This window comes from Lagopus leucura, unplaced genomic scaffold (assembly GCF_019238085.1).
Source record: "Lagopus leucura isolate 7727_CA_CO unplaced genomic scaffold, USGS_WTPT01 Super-Scaffold_100159, whole genome shotgun sequence".
Lineage (NCBI taxonomy): Eukaryota > Metazoa > Chordata > Aves > Galliformes > Phasianidae > Lagopus > Lagopus leucura.
Window position 1 is genome coordinate 30,191,097 of NW_024962335.1, and position 24,023 is coordinate 30,215,119.

Genomic DNA, 24,023 nt, shown 5'->3' on the forward strand with positions numbered 1-24,023 from the left:
CACAGCTGCATTTACTCCTTTTCTTGCAGCCTGTTCAACCAGTGATGTGTGGAGCTCTGTGTCCTATCCACAGATGGGTAACCTGATACAGGAAGGTTTTTGGATCAGCTTCTCCCTGTGCACACTGTGCTTGAACAGCAAGCGGTAGACTCCATGTTTTGCTGAGAACCCAGAATGTTTGCTTTCCACACAGTTTTGAATGGAAAAAAAAAAAAAAATCACTTTAAGAAGTTACGGTCAGAAGCGAAGCAAACCAAGTCACTTTTTCCACATACAAAAACATCAAACCCAGAGTTCGCACAATCCAGCTCCGGGAGGAGGGCACGGGACAAGCAGAATAACGCGGTTCGGGGACAACCGAGCCCCAAGCGCAGCTGGCCGTGCCCAGCCCTTCTCCACAACCGATGCCATCCCAAACGCCCATCTGAGCGTTTCGCGCCGCGTCAGCGCAGCTCCACGGCGCAGCGCTCGGCCAAGGGCCGGCCGCCCAGCCCGTTCCGAGGCGCGAAGGCGGCGGGAGGGACACCGGCACCACCGCCCCCTCCTCCCCTCCCGCCTCCGCCGGCTGAGTGACCGCCGTTGGACCCAATCGGCTTCGGCTCTGCCCGGAGCTGCCGCCCGCCCCGTCGGGGAGGCCCGGCCCAGGGGCGGGGAATGAGGCGAGCGCCCGGCGCGGGGCGGCCCCGCTGGGTCCCGGCCGCCGTGTGCCAGGCGGGGTGCGGGTGGGGCGGGCCGGAGGCCGCCCGGAGTTGGCGGAGGCGGAGACGGAGAAAGGGGCGCCCCGCGAGGGCCCGCCGGGGTTTGGACGCGGGTAAGGGGGCACCGGGCGGGCGGAGGGAGGGGGTCCGGCCCCGCAGGGGGGGGGCTCGCCGCGCACCCTCGCCCCGGGGAGGCGCGGGCCCGCCTGGGGCGGAGGAGCGCGGGTTCCTGCAGCCCGGCTGATCCGGGCCGAGCCCAGCGTACCCCGCTGCATCCGGCGGGAAGGGGACGGCGGGGCAGGCTGTGCGGTGAGCTGGTGGGAGTTACTCTGCGCCCGGCGGGGAGGCGTGCGGGGCTGAGTTCCTCTCTGCGGGGCGCTGCGGCTACAAGTGGTGGGGAACTTCGACCGGGAGTTGTGTCCCGAGCGGGCAAGTGAGTTTCGATGTAAGGCCTGGGGTTCCGGCATCCTGTAATGATTTCTTTTAGGTCTGTTTCTTTTAGGTTTGCCACTGGTACGGGCCGAAATAGCCGTGCTGGCTCACGCCCTGGCTGGGTGCAGCCGTGGTAGTGAAAAGGTGCTTTGTAGCTGTTTCCAGGGGGGAGAAGTGAGCTGTGCTGTTAGTGCTCCGCTTCGGTGCGGCACCACGCGTGTGCGCTCCTGGGCAGGGGCAGCCCGGCTGAAGCAGTGCTTGGGACGCGGGTTCGGCCCGCTCTGCGGCTGTCGGGGGCTCTGCTGTGTCAGGCCAGGCACGACAGCAGAACGTACAAGTGTGGTGTGGATTGAAATGGCAGCACGACTGAGCAGTGTGAGTGCACGTATTCCAAAAATGAAGCAGCAAAAATGGGTCACCCGAAGCGAGACTGTTCTTTGTGCTTCCGTGATGGAGTGTGTCTGACAGCAAGAGGTTCCGGTGTGCAGAACCCAGACTTATTGCTCCTATTAAAGATAGCGGCCATCGCTTCAGATTTACGTTTGTGAAAGACAAAAGTGCTTTATAATTGCCGTAAAAACCTGTGTGCGGATCTCATGGAAGCAGCGTGCATGGGTGGCAGAGGCATCCCACAAACCAGGTGAGCTGAAGTCTTTGTGAGGTGTCAGCTCCAAACGCAGCTGGTGTTTCGGTCTCTTGGATTCCCTGTGTCAGTGGGAAGCAAGGAGCCGCAGCACTGCACAGTTTGGGTGGAAGCCATCCCGGCAGAGTTTTAGTGATAGGGTTTAGCACAATTTCTTAAAAAGCTGTATGATGTAGATCAGCTCCTAGCAGCAGGGGGATCGTTTGGCGAATGGGTGGCAGTCACTGCGTGCCACATGGCTCATGCATTAAGATCGCTGCTGCTGTGCCTGGAGTACAAAGTTGCTGCTGTTCTCCTCCAGGAAGGAGTTGCACGTGTTTGCCTGGCAGCAGAGCTGGGCCTCTAAGAGCTGTCTCTCTCTATGGCAGCACTGCTTATGTTTTGAGGCACGCTGCCTGTGAGCTAGGCAGTGGTAGGTGCTCTGCTGCCACGATAGCCTTCCAAAGTAAGATAATGGCGAGGGCGCCAGACAGAACACACGGGGCCAGATTCAAGTGCTTTCTTGGCGAGTTCTGGGTTTAGCAGTTCATCTGAAGAGCATTTGAGCTGCTCTGTCCTGCGTGTACATATCTTGTGTGGTGGAAAAATGAGTGAGTAACGTTTCTGCTTCCATTCAGGGTGGAGTGCCTTGAGGTCGGGTGTCACACGAGGCAGAAGGCTCTGAGTGTTGTCTTTTCCTGAATCCTCTTTCTGCTGTGGCCTGTGCTGCCTGCTACAGTGTAAAACACATTGCGGGAAGTGATGTGGTCCTGATGAAAAGGCCTGCAGAGATGTTGTGGGAGACCTTTTTTGCAGCAGTTGGTGTTCCTGGAATTACAGACACTCTGGGAGATGGTCTTGTTCTGTTGTGATACTACCATCCTGGTCCCATCAGGACCACTGCTTTCTGCTTACCAGATAGGTCAGGATGGTGTGAAGACATCTGTGTGCTGACGTGCAGACCCAGCATTCTGCAGAAGGCTTTGTGTCTTATATTTGCACGAGTGGGGCTTCTGTGGTGTTTTCATCTTTTACCACATCAAGAAATCAAGGTGGTTTCAGTGAGCAAAAAGTTCTCTCCCTGAAGTAAGAGGACAGAAAGCTTAGTCACTTTCTTAACAGTGAGTGATGGCATCAAAATGTACCTTTGGCTTACTGGAGGCTAGCAAGATAGCACTGCTCAGAACCTGCCTGAGTTCTGCAAACCCAACTGATTTTTGTTGTGCTTCATGTTAGGTCTCTGTAAAGGTGAGGGAGCACAGAGAGGTGCCTGGGTCATGGCTCCGGTGTGATGGTCAAAACATTCCCTTGACTCCTGTGGTGGGGGCCGGAGGGGGGGGGGAGGGGAGGAGAGGGGTGTCTGCTAGTTCTTACTAGAAATAGTTCTTACTAGAGAAAGGAATAGGCCAAATATTTGCCAGGATTTAGGGAGAGAATGGAGTATCCTGGAAATTCCTCGTGGAACAATTGAGGAAAGCCCCCATTCCGCTGCTGAATCTATGGGCGTTTTGGCAAGATCCAAGGTGCCTTGGCTCAGAAATGGCAATGGTGGGTATATCCAAGGTGGCTTCTTCCCTTTAGTGTCTGTACCTTTGCTATTTTCTGCCCTCAAAGCAAAACTCCAGTGTTGTTACCTCTTTAAAGCTGTGCAGACATGTTCTGGCCCATTTTCGTTTGGCCTCACTACATCCATAGCCTTGAAAAATGCAGTAGTTTTTTTGGAAGGGTCAGGCAGGTTTTGTTGTGTTCACTCCTCTTGTATAGCATCTGCATACAACCGCATGTTAAGAATAAATAAAAGCACTTAGTACCTTAATAATAAAACTGCTTAATGCCTTTCTGCACTCAGGCTGAGCAGTGCCCCTGACTCCCCCCCAACTGTAATTGTGAGATCCCATTAGTCATCTCATTAGCAACTGTACTCTTGGGTGCAGTCCAAGAGAGGTAAACTACATTGCCTCGCCTTGTGTTTACTGCTGGTGTCTGTACCCAGGCGGTCACTTAACGTTTATTGAACGTGTACTATAAATTCACACCCTGTCCTGCCCTGTGGTCATTTTGTTTGCGTGCCCAGAGCTGAGCTGGTGTTCTGCAGTGTCTCCTTAGCAGAAATACCGTGTCTTTTTCTCCTTCACCAATCTTTGCATTTGCACTGAATGTTCTGGTTTCAGTATGATAAGGACATCACCCTGCCCTGTGTCAAGGTAGGAAAATGAAGATTGTTGTTGGAAGGTTCACCGCTGCCATTTAATCACTGCCTCAGGAATTGGTGGGTGTCACTATTGAGGTAGCTCTTTGGAGGTGGCTGATTTATAAACAGCACTCATTGCAGCCTGTGCTAGGAAAGGCTGCGTGTTCCTTCTGAGAGATCACATCTGCCCAGTTTATGAGAAGTCAGCATCTTGTCCAGAATTCAAGCCTGGTCTTTTTGGGTAACAGTGTTTCTCTTGCCAGAGGGTTGTCTTTCACAGCTGTTGCATCTTTAATTTCATTCAGCTGCTGATTATGTTAAGTCCTAACGCCTATCTCAGTGGGTTTTTCCTTGCTCTGAAGACTCCAGCAAGGGTGTTCAGTGATGAACGTGCTGCGAGGTGCAGGGAAGGATGCATCCATTCTCTCTTTTTCACACACTGATGTATGGTTTGGTCCATCTTGGCCTTTCATTTTTCTGGCACTGTCATTTTTCTGACACTGCTGCCTAGATTGTACTTCACTTCTATGTAAAGGTTGGAAGTTTCTCTTAGTAATTCAGTCATCGCACTGGGTTTGCTGTTGCTTCCCCACAGTTTGTGTTGCCCTTTCTGTGGGCATGTATGATTTCCCGATATCTTTAGCTTCCAGAGTGTTTTGTTCCTCTCTGTCTTCTGTTATACTTGAAGAAAATGTGGTGTGTTAAATCTTTGTGCTTTTTCCCACTGCTCTGCTTCTATTTCTGTAAGAAGACCAAGATAAACCAATTAAGAAGAAGAGATGATTTCTTCCCTCAGCGGAAACACACTAGGTACAGAACTTGACATTGGCTGTAGCTATAATCTTCTCCCTGTGTTTCATCTGCCATCTTCATCTGCTGCAGAGGAGGCGGGAAGAGAAGTGGAGGGGCTCTGGCTGTGTGATACAGCGTTGCAACCTTTGAATGAATAGTGTATCCCACTGAATGCTATTTGTGAGCAAAGGGTTCTGAGATCAAGCATGCTGACCCTGAAGTTGGTGTAGACTCGCATCTTTAAGTAAGGACTTTTTCGTTGATGGTAGTAGAGAGCTCACGCCAGAGAATCGAGCCAACTATTGCAGCATCTGAACTCTAAACTGGAGAATCTTTGCGTTGTCAAAGGCAGCCATCTAAGTACATCTCAGGATGATTTAAAATGTGCTGATTTATGGCAGTGGTTATCAGATTTTCAGAGCTTTCTCATCGCTCCAAATGTGGCAGATTTGGGAGAGCAGCTTTATTTTCTTGCTTTGTAACAGCTACAGCAATGTAAGAGGAAATCATGATAACGATACAGACTTACATGCCTTTTCTCAAGGTGATGAATTCTGAAGCGAAACTCTAGGGAGAAAGTATAGCATGCATTTTAAATATGAAGGTAGAATACAGCCCCAAATAGTTCCTAGGACAAATGGTATTGAAGGGAGATGCAACATATGTGAAGTTCAGTTGGTAACAGAAAAATAGCTTTAATGTGGTGAAAAAGAGCAAACTGCCAAACATCCCCCCCCTCCACGCACACCCCCATTCCTTTCACTGTCAAATTGTTTCTCTGCATGAAGGACAGAATCAGGAGCACATGTGCACTTACTGAATAACAGAGGGATCTGTTTTTTAGTATGAGGAAGGGTGATGCCTTTTATCCCATGACAGCTGTGCATGTGGCTGTCCATGTGCTCCATGTGGTGGGCATGCTCTGTGAACCCAGTTCTCTCTTGGTTACTTGACTGGACATTTGTGACAAGGCTGAGGGGCTATCCAGCACACTGAGAATAGTAAGACATTTCATAGTAAGTTGTGAAATGCAGAAAGAAGGTTCTTAAAAATTATTATGTATTTTTTTTTCCAAGAAGAATCATTTAGTAAGTGAATCAGAACCCGTTGTGTTGGCATTTACCTCCTGAAGCAGAACTCAGCAGACTTCAAGGCTGGCTTCTCTGGAGCAGAAAGATGCTGCGGAAGATTGATCCTGTTTGCGTTTGGAGAGACCAAGCCATGGCTCACAGACTGTGTTCTGTTCATCACGGTAGTTTCTGTGGCTTGTGGCTTGCTGCTAGCTGCCTGTTTCCCTGGGCACCCACTGGAGTGCTCCACGCACACCCAGCAGTTGGGCAGATGTTCTCGCTGGATGTGCAGAGTTTACTCGGTATGCTTTGACTACTGTGTGCCATTGAGCAGCTTTCTGCAAAACAGCTCTTGACTAGAGCAGAATCTGCTTGGAACTTAAGTCATTCAAAGAATCATAGAATGGCTTGGGTTGGAAGGGACCTTGAATACCTTCTAGTTCCAGCCCTTCTGCCAAGAGCAGGGCTGCCAACTGCTAGATCAAGCGCTGGATCAGGCTGCTCAGGGCCCCGTCCAACCTGGCCTTAAACACCTCCAGGGTGGAGTATCCACATTCTCTCCAGGCAGTCTGTTCAGTTCCTCACCACTCTCTCAACGAAAAACATCCCCTGACATCTAATCTAAATTACCCCTCTTTTAGTTTAAAACCATTCCTCTTGTATTGTCCCTGTCTGCCCACACTGCTGGCTCATGGTAAGGGCTACAAGCCCGTAAACGTATCTGGGATTGCTACACCCAAGTGCAACATGGATTCAGAGGACCTAGAATAATCCAGGAATTCTGCGTAGGTGTTTATCCTGACGTCTTGACTTGGTATTTTCTCTCCCAAGTGTATGTAAGCATTGGCAGAGGTGGATATGTTGAGCAGTTGAACCCCAGGAAAGGCACAGGGGAGCTGGATACCTCCTGATGGGTTTAGGAGCTAGCCTTGTAGTGCCCCAAGTCCTGCTTCCAGAACAGCATTAGTTGGAGGTTATTTCTTTACTCTTAACTGTGGGAAGTTGGTTTTGCTTCAGAGCAGAGACCTGAAAAGGCTTGTCCATTCACCCTTTTTTTTTTTTTTCCCCCCTCTCTCTTAACCAAAGCTCATTTGACTTATGACAGTGCTTTTAATTTGCTATGTTTCTAAAGGAAACATCAGGGCAAGGTTCAGAATTGCATATTTATGTTTCTTGGCTAAGTGTGGATCTGAGAACCTGTTTTTCTTATTTCAGCAAAGGAGATTTTCTTGTCTTAGGTAGAGCAGTTTTTTCTGTTTGTGGTTTTTTCCTTTCCAAAAAGAGCATGCAGTGGCTTACACTCATCTGACCTTCTTTTGGGCGTGAAACTTGTCATTAACAGGTCCTAACCAGAAGTGTCCTCTTGGACTTCTCCTAATTCATACTGGTGTTCCTCTCACCATGTAGTCTGGACTGGTGCAACTGTGCCCACGCTGATACAGAAACATGGCTTCGGGAGCATCCTCAGGCTAGGAATTTGGACACCACAGGCATGTGCAAGGAGCAGTAGCAGATCCCTCATGGGTGCAGATGCTTCTGCAGCAGCTTGTTGTGCTGGCTATCCCTCCATTTGCAGCATTGCCTGAGAGCATCCTTTTGGTGGGACAGCTGTGAGGCTTAAAATGCAACATGGAGATAAGAGCATTGTGATTTGTTTTCAGGGTGGTGCTGGTAAACTTCCTGCTACTTGGTGGGAAAGATAATCCTGCAGGTTCAGGCTCCATTGTTGTAACTGGGTCTAAGGTGAATTTAAGAAAAATATTTTGGCTGAAAAGGCTTTTCCTCTCTGTTTTATCCAAAGGGAAAAATCTGTTTCGAGCCTGATATGTCGTTCTCATTATTGAGAGATTCTGAATGGGACCTGAATCCATAATTACTTGCCTGTCCTTATCTGTGTGACACAGTGTTTTCCAGCTTGGTTGCTTGGGTTTTGGAATTGCGTGTCACAACATGCGGTCTTAAATCCACGTATGCAGAAGTGTTTGATGTCAGAATGGCAAACGGCGTTTCCCTTGGGGTTCTTTTGGATATCAATGTCCTTTTGACCTCTAAAGGACAGGGTTTACTCTGCTTACAGCAGGCTCTTAGAGCTACTGTTGGAAAGGAGAGCGAAGTGCAGAAGATGTTGCCAGGATAAAGTCTCACAGCATCTCTAGAGAGCTCTGCGTCGGAACAGAACAACAACAGGCCTTGGAAATTACCTCCCTTTCCATGGGATGGTGGCAGACAGAGCTGCAGGTGTTATTCCTTCTGGACCTGGCTGGCAGGCTGTCCCTCTTCTGCCCACATGTTGCATAGCGGTGAATGTTTGCTACCTTGCTTGGCCGAAATACTGACGCAGTGCCTGGAGCTCAGGGCTTCTGTGCTGCTGTCTCCATCAGAAATCCTTCTGAACCTCCTTCAGCTTCCTGCTCTCAGTCCTCGTGGGAAGCTCCTTCTTCTTTCCCTGCTCTTCCAAGGAATTTTTACAAACAAATCAATAGCTGTCTAGTTATGACAGAAAGAAGAAGGTGGCAGTAATGTCTCCATGGCTACCTAAAAAGTACTTGCAAAATGCAAATGGAAGAGAGTGCCCTCCAATTATCTCTTATGTTCCTTGCATGCAGACTGAAAATCGTTTGCATTAGTTAAGTCATTGTTGCACGCTTGTCCAGCATTTGATTACTGCAATAAATTGCTGTTCTTTTAACCTTGCGAGGCTGAAAAACAAGCTGTTTTAAATAGAAAACTAACTGACCTGAACTCCTGGTAGATGAGCTGATTGTAAGTGCTCCAGCTTAATCCAGTTTTTCCTCCTCCTTTCGTGTTCCATGTAGCATCTGAAAAGAGACAGCTTGTGGCAAATTAGCTAGGGTAAGGCTACAAAAAGATTGAATTATTCCTGTTTGAACAGCTCCCAGCATGCGAGCACTTGCTGGCTGATTTGTACATAATCTGTATCTTGGGTGAGTTTGCCAGAGCTGCCGCGATTGAGGGGAAAGTAAATAATTTCCAACTGGAAACCTTGCCTTTGATGTAATGATAATTTATGCATTCATTGGTGAAAATACCACCGAGATACGGTGAGCAGGAGTCGCAGTGAACATTTGTTCATGTTCTGGCAACAAATGCCTGGGCCCGTTTTGTTTGGTGAAGAAAAAGCAAGTGACGTCCCTGTCCTGCACTGTCCTGGAAAGTCACTTTGTTCCTAGTGAAATACAGCACTGGTAGGAAAAAGCAGCTGTCAAAGTATATGTGAGGTCGCACTGTGCGTGCCGTTGTTCTGCGTGCTGCTCTGCTCCAACTTCAGGGCATGGCACAAAAATAACAGGTTGCAGAGCTGGGTCTGCCGTGGTTAGGCAGGGCTAATTGTACTGTCAGGCATCTGTAAGTGCAGAAGAAGTTGGAACAAGATAATGTTTCTGTAGGGACTTGCCTCGATACGCTGATTTATTGCAGTACCTCTTTGGGAGGGGAGGGACTGGACAGGGAGGGAAGTTGCAGCGTGTGGCAATAGCTGAGGATTGGATACCCGCTTGTTTGGGACGGTGCTTCCAGCTGAACTGCTGCTGCTAAACTGGAATTTGACCGTGATATTGCAGTTAATTCCTCTTCGTACAAAATGTACTATGCCATTTTTTATGGCTGTGGGGATTCAGGCCTGGTCTCATTGTCGCATGCAGTGGAGTCCTGCCATGCCTTACCCTGAAAAGTGAGGAAGTGTCCTATACCCTTGTAACACCTGGTACTGTTAGGGGACCGAGACTGAAGCAGTCGCTCAGACTAATGCTTGATCAAAAACAGCAAAGGAGGCCCTTCCACTTTTGTACTGGACATGCTTACCCTGTTGGCTGCCTTTCTCTTTCCCTTGCATGCTAACAACACTGTGCCAGTGTCCCTGGCCCTATTTGCTGCTCTTGAAATCAAGGAGAGGATCCCGCTCTGGTCAGCTCGGAGTTCTTCCTTTAACCCTTCCTGTCTAGCTTGCATGATAGGGCCCTGAGGCAAGGGCTTCGTCTCTCATCTGTGCAGGTTCCTGCCTGCATCTCGCCTGTGTTTACATAGAAGTGTGAGGGCAGCCAGAGGTTCTGCGGAACCTGATAGAAGCCATACGTGAGATTAATCCCAATGAAATTATGTTACGCCTTCTACAGTAAGCAGGAGATTCAACACATTGCATAGCTTTAAGACTATGAAGTATGTGAAGCCAATCCTCCTCCAACAGTTGGCTGTGCCTGCTCAACTTCACGAAGCTCTGAGACGAGCCAGAGCTCCGAGTTCACTGTGTGGGTGTTTGCAAGAAGCAGAGCTCCTTGAATGGGTTTAGGAGGAGGACTGTGGGTGCTGGGAGGTGGAGTGGTGTCTGAGATATGAAGTAAGGTAGCAAAACGTAGCACAGACCTGCTCAGCATGAGGTTGTGGTTGTGGGCTCGTGTGCTCCTCCCTGCAGCACAGGGAGAGGCCAGGTTGCATGCCGCAGGCCATCCTGGAGCTGGTTAGCCTGCCTGGTGGGAGCTTGCTTATCATCTGGATGGGTGTGCTTTATCCTTGTGCTTGACAGTGGCCGAGCTGGCAGCAAAGACCTGGCGCAAGAAGAGAGGTGTGCTGCTGAGGGAGCTTTCCGGGGCTGCCTGTGGTCCTGAGCCTGTTGGCCAGCAGTTGGGTAAAGGTGTGGAGGAGCGTCCAGCAGGAAGGACAGCCTCAGTGGCCAGCAGGATTTCCCCTGGATGGGATCCAGGTCACCCTGCACTGCCACAGTATGGTTTCGAACTGCACATCAGCGGGGGAGCACGACAGTCTGGTGGAGGGAAACAAGCATGCAGCCCGTCTGTGAGGCTGTGCAGGCTGAGGGCAGCTGTGATCCCACACCCATAGTTGAGAAAAGGAGCAATTCTGTGTTGCACAGTGGGAATCACATGTTGGCTTTTCAAGCATGCTTCTTAGGAATAAAGGACAGAGGAAATGCTGCTGAAGGCGAGGAAGGAACGTGCCAACTCTGTCCCATGTACCGGCAGGGTCCCTCCTCCCTTTCACTGCTTGCTCAGCATACGAGCATGTTAACTACTTGTGGTGCATTTCCAGAGAGGAGGCTGCCTCTCAGGGCTTCCTTCCTATTGTAACTCATGTATGAGGTGGATGCAGATGCTGCACTGCAGGCAGTGATTCATGTCCAGCTGTGTGCATACAGAGGGAGAGGTGTTATTTTGGCTTCTACAATGACAACTTCCTAAAAATAGTCTGAAGCCATGGACTTGGCAGCACAAGGAGTTGTCCCCAAAGTTTTGCTTGATGCATCTTTCTGATGGCGTGCTGTGCAGAGCCCTTGCCATGTACAAGTGCTGAGTGAAAGCAGTGTGTTTTTGAGGAGGCAGAGCTGGGGCTGTCACGCTTGGCATTGCCGTCATAAGGTTAGTAAGGCAAGAGGGGCTGGGACCTCTGGTGGCCAAGGGCTGGCTTCATTTTCAGACAACAGAGTAAGGCTGATCACTATTAGCTTGCCTTCACAAGGCTGTGCTGGCTGCAGCTTAGCTGGATTGTGTGAGCTTGTACCCAGGGACAAGCAGGCTTGAAGACTGAGAATCAACTGTGACTTCGAGCAGAGGGGGAGTGGCTCTCAGCTGTGCTCTTGTGGTTATGTTCTGTTCATTGACTGTGTGGCTGGGAATAGTAAACAGTAGTGTTGGATTTCTGGACAGGCATTTGAACAAGAGCTTGCCTTCGAACACTCTGTAAACCACCTACTGTAGTTCAGAGTGCTGGTCTGTTGTTTTGCAAATTCAATTGTTGAAGAGCTCTTAGGAAATTAAAAGATGCCATGTGTTAGTTCAATTTCCTGCATAAGACACAAGCTTAGATATTGGAAAGAAGCACTGCAGATGCTTAATCTGAGTAGAAGTACAGTTTCCTTGTGTATGTATGTGCAATACTCAAAGGCTTCCAATGGCATAGTGAGCAGGGAGAATGCATAAAAATACACACCAGAACGCAATCCTTTAAAACTGGTCTGTTTTAAAGAAATAGCCTTGTTAGTGGGGAGCTGAATTATGGAAAACAGTCAAAAGAAGAATGGAGAAAAATATTTTTGGGGGGTGGCATTACTTTTCATCATCTTTTAAATGAGATTAAAGCCATATTGCTTGTGAGCCATCAAGATTCAGTGGTGATTTTGTGAGCATAAAGACCATTATTTGGGCTTCCTACCTGGGTTCAGAGTTGAGGGATCCTGATTTAGGACATAATGCCTGCTTGCCTTAGGCAAGTGTAACTGTATATATTCATAATTAAAAGGGCTTAGTTGCTTTCTGAATTTGTCCACAGGATATGCGGTTGTTGTTCCTTCCCACCTGTGCCCATTTTTGGGAGAACACTGGGGCAAACTTGCAGGACTTAAGGGTACCCCAGTGCTGCCTGCCCCTTTGGTGTCCCTGGAATGCTCTTAGTTGAGCTGTTGCCGCCGTCTCCTTCTAACACAAATTAAAAGAGCCATATTCCAATTAGAGATGCAGATGGGAGGTCAAGCTAGGGGCACCGCTTCAGTTAAGTTTTTCAATGTATACAAGCTCTCTGCTAATTAGTCTGTTTATCTAAGTCCTGCAGCAGTTTTGTGTATTTGTTGTGCCGTTTTCTTCCTCAAAGTCTGTCTCGTTTCAGAAGTGGCTGCCTATCAATAATACATCAAGTGGTGCTCCTCAGGCTGTGTGTATTATAAAATGTATTGTGGGTATAGCTGCTTGTATTGCTTCCAAACGCTTTTTATAGCAAGGGCATGACAATACGGTGTGGTTAATCATGGATTGAATTCACCAGAGAGTAATACCACTGTTAAATATACCCAGCGTGAGTGAAGCTGGGAGCAGGGCTGGTGTGTGTACATTATCTAGTTAGCGCTCGCTTAGCCCTGTGCTGTGGAAGAGCTTTCCTGTCGCTTGTCCCTGCCCCAGGCTTTGCTCTGCATTTGTCCTGTGGGAAGCAGTTACTCAGTTCCCTTATGGATGAATGTTTGGGTGAGCACCTTTCCAGGACTTTTCTGTACACTGCCCACAAGCGAGACCCTGCTCTGCGTGCCCCCCTGCTGATCTGAGCCCCTTTGGGTTCAGCACTCTGCTCACACAGTGAGGGTGGCAGAAGCTGTTCCAATGGGGTGACCTCATTTTGCCAAGCTTAATGTTACGGGTCACAGGAAGTACCACTATGTTGCTTGGTTCTTCCTTGTTGTTTAAAAGGAGCTCTTGGGAATAAAGGCTCTTTTTGCTTTATTTCTTTGTTTTCTGTCTGCTAACAATCTTGGCTGCTTGTTTTCTATCTTCCCCCTCCTTAAAAAGACCAGGAAAACAATGGCTTCTTTTTTTTCTGAAATGAGTTTGCTTCAGTGTCTGTTGAACTAATAAATCTCCTTTTGCTTTTTTCCTGGATTAAAAATACCCTTAGTTGGAGGGAAACAATAAATTTAAAGTAAAGAAAATTATAGCTTGACCTTTCTTCGTTAGGAAAAGACTGATGTAATGAAATGGCTACCGGGAGGACCAGCGAGATAAACTGTATGGGCTTGAGGCCTTTTATTTGTCACTTCCCTGGCTCTGCTATCCAGAAAGCCCCGTGCTGAGCCAAAATCAGTTCCCTGTGGCTGCAGCCATAATGCTACATGGAGCTCTAAGCTTGTTTGCGTGGCCACTCATCCAACCATCATCCCTGTTGTGTGTAGGCTGAGTGACGCAGGACAGCTGGCGAGGGGTTGTGAAAGAGCTCCCTGCTCCTGCACCTGACCCTGAGCAGTTCTACCCCATAGGTGCCAGCTGTGCACATCTGGAGCTCAGCCTGCTCTTGTCCAATTTCCTCCCCTCCAGATAAGTGGGAACAGGAGTGAAGAGGGATGGATCCCAGCCTGGGCCTTCACGAGGCTCTGGGGGGTGGTCATGCAGCCCTTTTGCTTCTTTGGCCATCCCACTGGCCTGCTGGCCCTCCTCTGCCCCACCCTGCCCCTTCAAATAATTTCGGGGATAATTATAGCTGCTCAGGAAAGCAAACAGCTCTGGTCGTTGGATCAATGGTTACCTTGCGTGTCGGGATCATCTCCCCTTGGAGTTCACAACTAGACTGTGTTTTCCCAACTCCTTCTGTAAAAAAAAAAAAAGTCTGTCTGACATGAAAGAACCTAATGAAACATTGAAAATTGGTTTAGCTCTACAAGCACCCTCTCGTGTGCTCTGATGATATGCAAGTATTACAGTCAAAATTCTGGGGCTAACTCAGTGTTGGCTCAAGCAAATGGGTGTTTGTTCCATTAAGTCACTGCTACAACCCTGTCAAAATTCCCTTCCAGTCAAAACTGTCTCCCTTATATTTAGACAGAGAAAATGCTTGCTGTTAGCAGACCACAGTGATCTGTTCTCTCTCCCTTTCTTGTCTTTGCTGCACCTCATTTAGGCCTCAAATGAGGTGTTACCTTGTTTCAGCTCTTTGTGTTGTATGATTGCCACAGAGGAAATCTCGGATGAAATCCTCAACCTGCAGCAAATCCGATGGAGCACGTCCTGGTAAAGTGCCCTGCTTAAGCAGGGAGCTGGGGAGATTCATAGTGGCTCACAGACCCTATAATAAGACTGAGGTTGGGTTTGGCAAAGCTTAGCCTTCAAAAGCATTTCTTGTGCCTTCGTGTATTTTTCTTTCTGTACTAACAAAGCTTATTTTTAACTGTATCACAGACCTTGCATGGAAGTTCTAAGATTACCTGTGCATTTATTAGCGCTGACTTCACAGTGTGGGATTTGCATAGGCTTAACAACCCTGCAATGTACTATTTTAATTAAAAGCAGTAGGACCCTTGGATAGGAAATCAAATGCTGAGTTGTTAATACGGCGCAGTTAAGTTTCTCTGTGCCTAGCTAGTAATAATACAAAACTCACTGCGCCGTGGAAAGGCTGTTTGGAAACCTGGAAGCATAGAAGTGTGTAATGGGATTTTTGCAAATGCTGTCTGAATTGTCCTACTATTAACAGTTTTCTTCTCCCTTTTATGTCAAATAGCACTATTTTTTGCGGGTAGGAGTTTGGAACTATAGTCTATTCCTTTGCTTGGGCTGAATTGGTTTTAAGCAGGTAGAGCAAAGAGGTTTGCATGTAATGAGGCGCTGAAAGCCAGCAACAGGGTTTCCCTTCTTGGTGAGAGCAGACACGACATCTGAGGGCTCAGCAAGGACAAGGGCTCAGCCACGAGCTAAACAGTCCATCATGGGTACTTTACGGAAGGCTGGATGCCAATCTGTACCTCTATTTTAGCCTGTCTGCTAGGGAGTGGTAGCCACTGTAGGACAGTGATTATTTCTGTAGTGACCTTTCTGGCACCCAGAACATCTAGTGTCTAATAAAAAGCTGAAAAAGCTACTTTGAGACTGGCCGTTAAAGTGTGGGTTGCATGCACAGGACCGCAGTCTTAGTGTAGAGAAGGAGTTCTTTATGTAGGCTGTCTTTCCTTGCTTTATTTAAGGAAGAAATCACAGAATTATAGAATGTCCCAAGTTGGAAGGAGCCCACAAGGATCGTTGAGACCAACTCCAGGCTTCACAAAAAAAACCACCATAAATCAGACCATAAGACTGAGGGCTTATGAGGTCCAGACAACCACAGGGGAGCCTATGCCAGTGTCTGACCACCCTCTCAGTGAAGATCCTTTTCCTTATGTCCGACCATACTTCCTCTGTCACAGCTTCATGCCATTAAGTTTGTGGATTTCTTTTGGCAAGAAACGCCAGGCGAATTTAGGGATGTAGAGGCTCCTCAATTACTCTTCTTTTCCACTCCAACTGCCTTGAAACATTGTGTTTCCATGATACCTTCTTTTCTAGCAACCCAATGTATCTGGCTTCGTAAAGAACATCTGAAAGAAATTTTGGGGAAGGAGGGCCATGGAATAAACAGCAAATAACTGTTGTTATTTGCTGTTTAGGGGAAAAAGAAGAGTGTAAAAAGGGGAAAAAAGAGTGATTGCTATTCTGCAAATTAGACTACATGAGAAATTCTTTATAAAAATTATAGTAAGTGCCCTCATGAGTAACAATCAGTGATGCAGGGGGGAAGGGAAGTGCTTTGTAGGGGGTGCATTACCGTCAAGTACGTAATAATTGCAGTAGTTTAATGAGCCTGGTAGGAGCTGCAGTGAGCTGTCTGTCTAATTTCAGCTTGCTGTAGGTGATCTCAGCCTGTGGATCCCCATCTTACATGAAGAAATGGGAAGAGGATGCATTTTAAAAGGTGGTATTGCATGTTGGTGACTAACCAACTAAATATGAAACATTTATCTACTCAGGGTGAAAATACTGTGGGTGAAGTGGGAGAGATAATAGGGCCAAGATCAGGGGTGAAGGTAGCTGCTTTTGGGGGTCAGATGTTCCCAGTCAGCTGATGTGTTTTTCATTGGGGGTTTAGGGCTTGTCATGCTTGTTGGATGCTTTTGTGTCCATTCTCAAGCTCTGTCTTGTTCCCAGCCCCTGTGTTTCTTAGCTTGATGCCATAAACTTTGTGTTATCTTTCTCTGACACGCTGCAGTGCTTGACACGGAGGCTGAGCTTTAGGTGCCAGCACACAGCTATTAATAAAAGGAGCCAGACTATCACAGCTGAAGAGAGATCATCTCATCGCAGGGCAGATCCGATGACAGGATCAGTGCCTTTTTCACACTGCTGTAAGGATGCATGATGCTCTTGTTTCACCTGGGGCATTTACTGCAAAGCAGCTAAGGCTGCTGTGGCTGTCCAACTCTCCTGGCTCTGGTTATGTGCAGCTCCAGTACGTATGCAGGGATAAAATGCACGCTGATGTGTGGGCTATCATCCCAAGGAAGGTTTGCATATTAATACCGTGGAGAGGGTGTAATCATTCTGGGCTTGATGTGATAACGGAGAAGGGAAGAACTATTTTTCATCTTGTTGCTTATCCCCGAAGTCTTTTGCTCTGCCAGCAACTTTTCTGTCTCTTGAAAATGTGTTCTTGTTCAAAAAGGAACATACAGCCATCTGTTTCTTGAGCATGATCAAACGGGTTTTAAAAATCTTCTCTTGAAAGTATGTTCTTATTCTTCCTGATTTAATTACAGGCTACTTTTCCTCCAAACATGATAACTAAATGGTGGAACTTGTCTTTTTCCCTCCCCAGTCAGTACAGGCACCACTTCATTGGTGTTTTTGTTCCTGGTCAGTTTGGTCAGTGCTTCCTGGGTGTTTTCCCTGGGTGAAAAATAGTTGTTCTGTTGTTGCAAAACACTGACCTCTCTAAGGAAGGAGAGAGTCCAATAGCTGATGAAGTTTTTCCTCTGAGGATAACACATTGTAATTGCCAGTGGCATCATTCTTACTTGCTCCTTAAATGAAGTGCTCTAATAGATTGATTATGATAAAATCAACCTTGACTTGAGAGGCTTGGTAGTATTAGTGGGGAGGAGGTATTGGCATTCTGCTTTCACATTACAGAAACGTTTGTAGAAATGAATGCAAATAAAACCTCTGCTTATGCTATGCTCTGCCAGGTACAGAGAGGGTCTGGGCCAACCTGGTTTGCCAGTATTGATGGAATGTGCCTGGGTGCCTATTCCTGACTGGCCTTGCAGAGTGCTTCCATACCTGCCCCGGGGCACCTCTGAGAGTGGCTGCTGCTGGCCCTCAGTTTCCCCTGCTTCTGAATCAGGGATAATAATAACCCGGGTTAGGATTAGGGTTAGTTAGACCTGCCCTGTCCTTGTGCTGGCAGGCCAGACACTGGGATTAGCAAAGCCAGGCACTGCTGAGCTTCTGCAGTAGAGTTTAGCATTATGTGAGGTTGCTTTGCATGCTTGTACTCTACCTACCTACATGTTAATGTCTCCCGAACATATGGGAGTGTGACATCTAGATCTCTTTTTCTTCTACCAAACACGGTCAAAAGTGACTACTGACTCGAATGTTTAACAGGGTGAGGGCTTACAAGCAACACTAACATATACATTCAATTCCCTTAAGATTCCAAGCCAAAAATATGTGGTGAGGGTTTTATTCTACAATCATGTGCTTTAATATTGTGTGGAACAATGTGATTAGTAGAAATAACATTCTGAGGATTATTGGCAGTGCATATGGAAGCACATAATCTGAATCCTGTTTGCGTATATATTAACAGCTTAAAAGGGCTGAAACAACTGACATGTCTGTATAGAGAAATAGCAAAGTAAATGTATGAAACTTGCTTCTGTAGCCAGCAAAGCATCTAGTTATCATTATCTTAATTTTTAGGGTTTTTTTCCTCAAATCTTGACTGCATCTTTTTGACAGCAAAAGCAACAATGACAAAAAAGTTTTGTTCTTTTTGTTGGTAAGTGCTTTGGTTTTTTGCTGTTCGTATAGCTTCTGCCTCACATCTTGGCTTTGGAAACGTAGAGCTTGTGTATACGTGCCTCATGAACAGGGTTTCAGAAGTTTGTGGTGTTGGAGCTACTTAAGTTCCATCCAGGAATGGCAAAGTATCATTAGTCTTCAGAGTGCAGGATGCCTGGAACAGGTGAGGGTAATTGAAGGGCAGGCATCTTTCTGGAAAATGTTACTGCAAACCCTGCATGTGAGCCCAGATCCCTTTCTGTCAGGGGAGTGTTTTGTGCTTATTTCTTATAGAAATACTTTGAGTGAACCAAGGCTGAAGCTGTCCCATAAGCTTCCAACCTGGAGGCATGTGGAAGCTTTTCCTGGCTCTTGCCTTTGTAGAAGAATAAACCCAAACCGGTGTCTGTGTGAGATGAAATCCCTTTGATAATCTATGTTAGTTTAGTGATAGCGATGTTACATCCTGTTGCCACTATTTTACCCTTAAAAAAAAAAAAAAGACAATTGTCTCTAGGAAAGCCGCTGCGGCCTTTTGGCCTCCAGCACCAGGGCCACCTGAGACACAGTGGGCAGCCGGTGTCACCTCAGAGGCAGGGATCTGGAGATGGCAGCGTGCGCCAGCTTACCGTGTGGTTTACGAGGTCGGTGAGTTTGGTCACCTTTCTGCTAGCAAACTCGACAGAACTACGAAAGAGGCAGAATCCTGGCGAGCGGTTTTTGTTGGTATTAAATTCGTCCTGTGGCAAATTGAATTATCGCATTTCTGATTGCACAGACTGCTTATCACAACACTTCCATAAGACAGGCGCTGTGCGCGTGGGATCTTCAGTGAAGTTCATAAAGTAATCTCCCATGTCTTTCAGCTATTTCCATATCCCCCCCGATGGACTTCTGTTTTCACAGGCCGCAGCCTTGCTTTGACTTGCAGAATTCAAGCCAAGAGCTGACAGAAACTGTGTGGTGTGGGGCTCCATTCACAGATTGACTCAGTCAGTGATTAATACAAAATTAGTCATAGTCTTAAAATTCTTCCTTGCCTAGATCATGTCTACTTCCACTTCAAATCACTAACTTAAAAGAGCTTAAAGGTGTTGTTTAAACCTTCTGCAGTTGTAATTTCATTATTTGTACTGTTTCTTGCAGGCGCTTTCTTAAATTATCTATCCGATATTCTCCTTTGACTCAGAAGATTATAAATATTATTTATAATGATCCCAGAAAGTGTTAATTTGCTGTGCCAACTGGCTGTGTTACATGTCCTTTAATGCTGGTATGTTGAGTCAGTGGCATTTGTGTTTGTTGTTTAGATTCACCATTTGGTGATAGGAGATGTTGCATGATGTATCAGCTGCTTGGGGCACTGGGGTTAACCATGTGGTCAGTTTGCTCAGGTCCCTTAGTATTCATTTTGAGTTTCTGTCTGGGCCAAAAACTCTCAGGTCTGGATGGAAGCTTTGTTTTTCAGCCCATAGCTGGCTCTTGCAGATTGGACAAGTACAGCTTCAGGTTTCAGCTGTGGGTGCAGTAATAGCCAAAACCGGACTGGGTTGTTAATGTGGATGCTGTGTGTTTATGTGTGCATCAAAAGATGTACAGCCTTCTAGAAACCAAAAATAAAGAGCTGAAATAACTGCTTTTGTATGATTTGTTTAAGTGCGGCTCATCTGTCCCACTGTTAATAAGAGATCAGTTATGTGATCTGCAGCAGCTGAGAAATGCAGGGACAGGATGATTTAAGTGTGAGAGAGATTGGGTGTTGATAGATGACACTTGGTGTGAATAGGTGATGTATACAAACGAGGGTGGAATTATTCAAGCTGTAGCAGTAATTATTTCAGATTCAAACTAGCCTTTCCTAAAAGGCCTTTTACAAAAAATTATACCATAAGTGTTCCAAAGTAAAAGACATAAAATCATAAAATATTTGAAGTTGGAAGAGACCCATAAGGATCATCAAGTCCAACTCCTGGCTCCACAGAGGACCACCCAAAAATCAGACCATGCATCTGAGAGCATTGTCCAGACACTTGATGAACTCTAGCAAGCTCAGTGCTTTGACCGCTTCCCTGGGGAGCCCGTTCCAGTGCCTAACCACCCCCTTGCTAAGGAACCCCTTCCCAGTATCCAACCCCAAACCTACCCTGTCAGAACCTTGTGTCATCCATCGGGTTCTGTTGCTGGTCACCAGAAGCTCCTGCCCCTCTGTTCCTGCTCATGAGGAAGCTGTAGGCTGTGATGAGGTCTCCCCACAATGTCCCCTTCTCCAGGCTGAACAAAGTGCATCAATGACTAACCCCTGGAAAATCAGTGGGTTCCCAAATCATTCAAACTGTGTTTCTTCATTGCTTTGCTATGTGACTTCAGATCCCCCATCCACCTTACCAAGGCAAGATGACTGGATGCATGTATCTTGCACTGGTGACTTCCTAAGAAATTAATTAATATATTTGTTAACATTTCTTCATAAAGTTTTGAGACAAGTTGTGCATAGTAGCATTGATTCATTCGTTAAAGAGAAAAAAAGAAAAAATGGTCTGTTGGCATGGAGTAATGACAGAATTCACAAGATCCAAACATGCTTCTCAAGAAAGAATCTTCTCAGTGTAAGTGTTTATACGCAGTGTAAGCTAAGTATTACTGTAGGGAAATCTGAAAGTTCTGCAGAAGTAACTTGTAATGTATTCAGGTCTGTTGGAAGCCAAAGAATCAGGCTGCAGAAGCTTTCATGCAGGTCTGGACAAGAAGGAGCTATGCCTGCACAGGAGCTGCTGGCTGCTTTGTGTGCCCAAGTGGAGCTACAGCTTGGCCAAGCTGCTGCACGTGCCTCTGGGTTCTCATGAAGATGTCCTGGCTGCATCTGGATGGTCAGGCTCTCCTTGCAGACTGAAGGAAGCAGAGCACTCAGTTGAGCTTTCTTGCCTGGAGGTGTAAGGCAGGATGGGCCAAGGAGGCTGCTTCTTGGCACCTCTTGTGGCAGGCTTGCTGCAAAGAGGGCTGGCTCACTGGAGAGATCCAAGTGAGAAATTGGAAACTTTCTCAACCTCACTCTGAAGGGCCAAGAGGTTAGGATGTGTACAGAGCTGCTTACAACTGGGGAAGCCTCAGCTGTTGTCAGAGGTTTCCCGAAGAAGCTGCTGTGCTGCTTCAGGTTGGGAGTGCAGTGTATTACAGATGATGCCCTCTCTCGTTGAAAGGCTGAAAGTCTGAATATCCCCAGTGGATTTAAAGAAATGCTCCCTGCCTGTGAAACTTTGGCCACCTTGTTTTACACTGTCCCCTGCTTCAGGATGAGCTGTGTGGCCTGGCTGATGTCAAATCCATCCCCCCTGTGTGCTTTGTTTGTCTGATTTCTTGATGCTGAGAGAGCCCTGGCTGTAGCCCAGATAACTTAAGATGCTACCTCGTGTTGACCACATACATCCTCAAGTGGTCCAAGCAGCCAGCAGGCACAAAGCCTTGTTGTCCTGAGCAAGGCTGGTCTCTGCGTTCAATTCAGGCTTCCGCGTGTAGGAAGTTCAGCTCATGAAGTGCTTTGGGGTATGAGGGGGTGGTGGGAAGTAATGAAATGCAAGCTGCCTTGAGTTCTGCTGCCTGCAGAAGATGTCACATGGTTTTCCTTAAAACATAGGAAGGATGTCATAGTGGCTTTTTAATTTATACACAAACACCCAGACATGAAGCAAGTGTGTGGGAAGGAAGAGTAATTTGAATTGTGCTGTGATTGCTTGGGTCCCACGTCACAGAGGCATTTTGAGTAGAAGAGTGATGTTCTTTCAGATCTTGTAGCTCAAAGCCCTTCTTTTCTTGGTCAGAAATGTTTAGGGAAAACTGATCTTTATTTATATCTAGCAAAGAGCAGAAGGAAATCAGATTATTTCCTTGCAGTGCACTGGATTGGATTCCTCCAAGAACATTCCTGAACCGCAGCTCCAGTAGGTACAAAAAAAGGAATCAGGGCCATGTACTAAGAGAAAAGCAGTAGCACTAAATACGTTGCAACTTCTGAATATTTCATGTATTCAAGAATGGGGTTGTGTCTCTTTCAAATCCAAACAGCAAGTAATTGCATGCAGTTTTGTTTCCATAATTCAAAAAAGAATTGTGTAGCTGTTGGAGAAAACCTTTGATTGGCAAGGTAAAGCATTGCTGTGGAACATGGAAGATTGCAGGGTTACGATTTGTGTTTTCTTCCTGGTTAAGAGATTACAGTTTGATAAGGACAGAAAAATGCAGTGTTTTGTGCCTGTCTTTTGTTTTGCCTTTGTTTACGTTTGTCTTGCAATACTGTCACTTCTTGGCGATATTGCAAAGTTCCTCCAGGGCAGCTGTATTTTGCACTGGTCCCTGCATGAGCGTCTGATGACCTTTTGTTTCACCTGTTGTGCCTCGTCCTGCAGTTAGTAAATGGTGCTCCTAAAAATCGGCTCTTGATTATGTATGGGCTTTTCTCGGCGGTTGTTTTTCATGCTGAACTTGTAGTGAACTCTGCCTGGAAGAACTGAGATTTGAATCTAGGCTGCAAAATTAGGGAAGCTACAAATGGTATTGTGTCAATCACTTTTCCTAGTAGATTTAGAAGCAAACTGAATCCTTCTGGAACACTTATCCATGTAGTTTATAAGGTGGTTAATTCACTTCTGAGAAAGGTTTGCCTGGTTTTCCCTTTCTCATTAGGTAGCCAGTGCCTATGCTGCTTGCTAGAGGTGTGGGCTGGGTCTGTGTAGCTCTGACTCTGCTCAGGAGGAAATGACTAAAACTTTCTGACAAACCACAGGAACAAAGAGCATCTTTGATTTACCAAAATAGTTGTGGTCATGAGGATCAGGATGAGCTGCTGAAGCCTTGAAGCCAGCACTCCAGGCTGGGAAGAGCAGATCAGCCCAAAATTGAAGGGAGGGAGACCTGGCAGAAGAGTGAGGGAGCTTTGGGCTGAGAGATGTCTGGGGCTCCCTTGTACTTCAGAGCCCTTCTGTGATGGAAGAGATTGAGTCTTTCCCTTCTACTCTACTGCTCCTTTTGGGTCCTTGCAGCCTGAGAATCCCAAAGGTCCTTCATAACTGCGAGCCTTGAGTGACTTAGCTGGAGCTGAACATTGGGAGTGAAGAGGAGAAGCTCCATTTAATGATAAATGTTTAGTTTCTGTGCATGGTATTACTTTAAGCAGACTTGCAATAACACCATTAATGTAACTTTTTTCTCTAGCTTTGTAAGCTTCTACATGACGTTCTGCAGTACCCTTTATAGAAACCTCAAATATTTTTCTTTCCCCGCCTACCATGTTTTGTCTCTTTTTCCATCTGACAGATGTTTTTTTTCTTCCTGTGTTGCACAGGGCATAATTATTCTGTTGCAATAGCCTGAAACCTTGGTCCTGTGACAGTCTTCTAGCAGAGACTTATATATCTCTGTCCTTCATGGTCTGTGTACGTTGTTTTTTTTTCCTGGTGTTTTTCCCAGTCTGTTAAAAAAAAAAAAAAAAAAAAAAAAAAAAAAAGAATTGTTCTGAGAAGCAATGAGCCATTTAGAATCATAGAATGACGAAGGTAGGAAAAGACCTCCAAGATCATCCAGTCCAACCTGTCTACCTACCCACCAGTATTTCCCACTAAACCATGTCCCTCAACACGATGTCTAAACATCCCTTGAACACCTCCAGGGTCAGTGACTCCACCACGTCCCTGAGCAGCCCATTCCAGTGCCTGACCACTCTTGGAGAAACGTGTTTCCTCATGTCCAGCCTGAATCTCCCCTGGCACAACTTGAGGCTGTTCCTTCTAGTCCTATCTCTAATTACATGGGAGAGGAGACTGAATCCTACCTCTCCACAACCTCCCTTCAACATCCTTTGTATGCTCCAAGACAATCTATTTTACATTTTTAATATTTAGACCTGAGATT

General features: G+C 46.7%; 1 protein-coding gene across 16 annotated transcripts in view; it reads left to right on the forward strand.

Annotated features, from left to right (window-relative positions):
* Positions 1–714: 714 nt before the first annotated feature.
* The window catches only part of PPFIBP1 (PPFIA binding protein 1), a 101,675-nt gene continuing 78,366 nt past the window's right edge, over positions 715–24,023 (forward strand). For all 16 annotated transcript variants that reach the window (XM_042889416.1, XM_042889415.1, XM_042889420.1 and 13 more), the window contains exon 1: positions 715–811. The gene's annotated coding sequence lies outside the window, so the exon portion shown is untranslated. The remainder of the gene's footprint in view (positions 812–24,023) is intronic.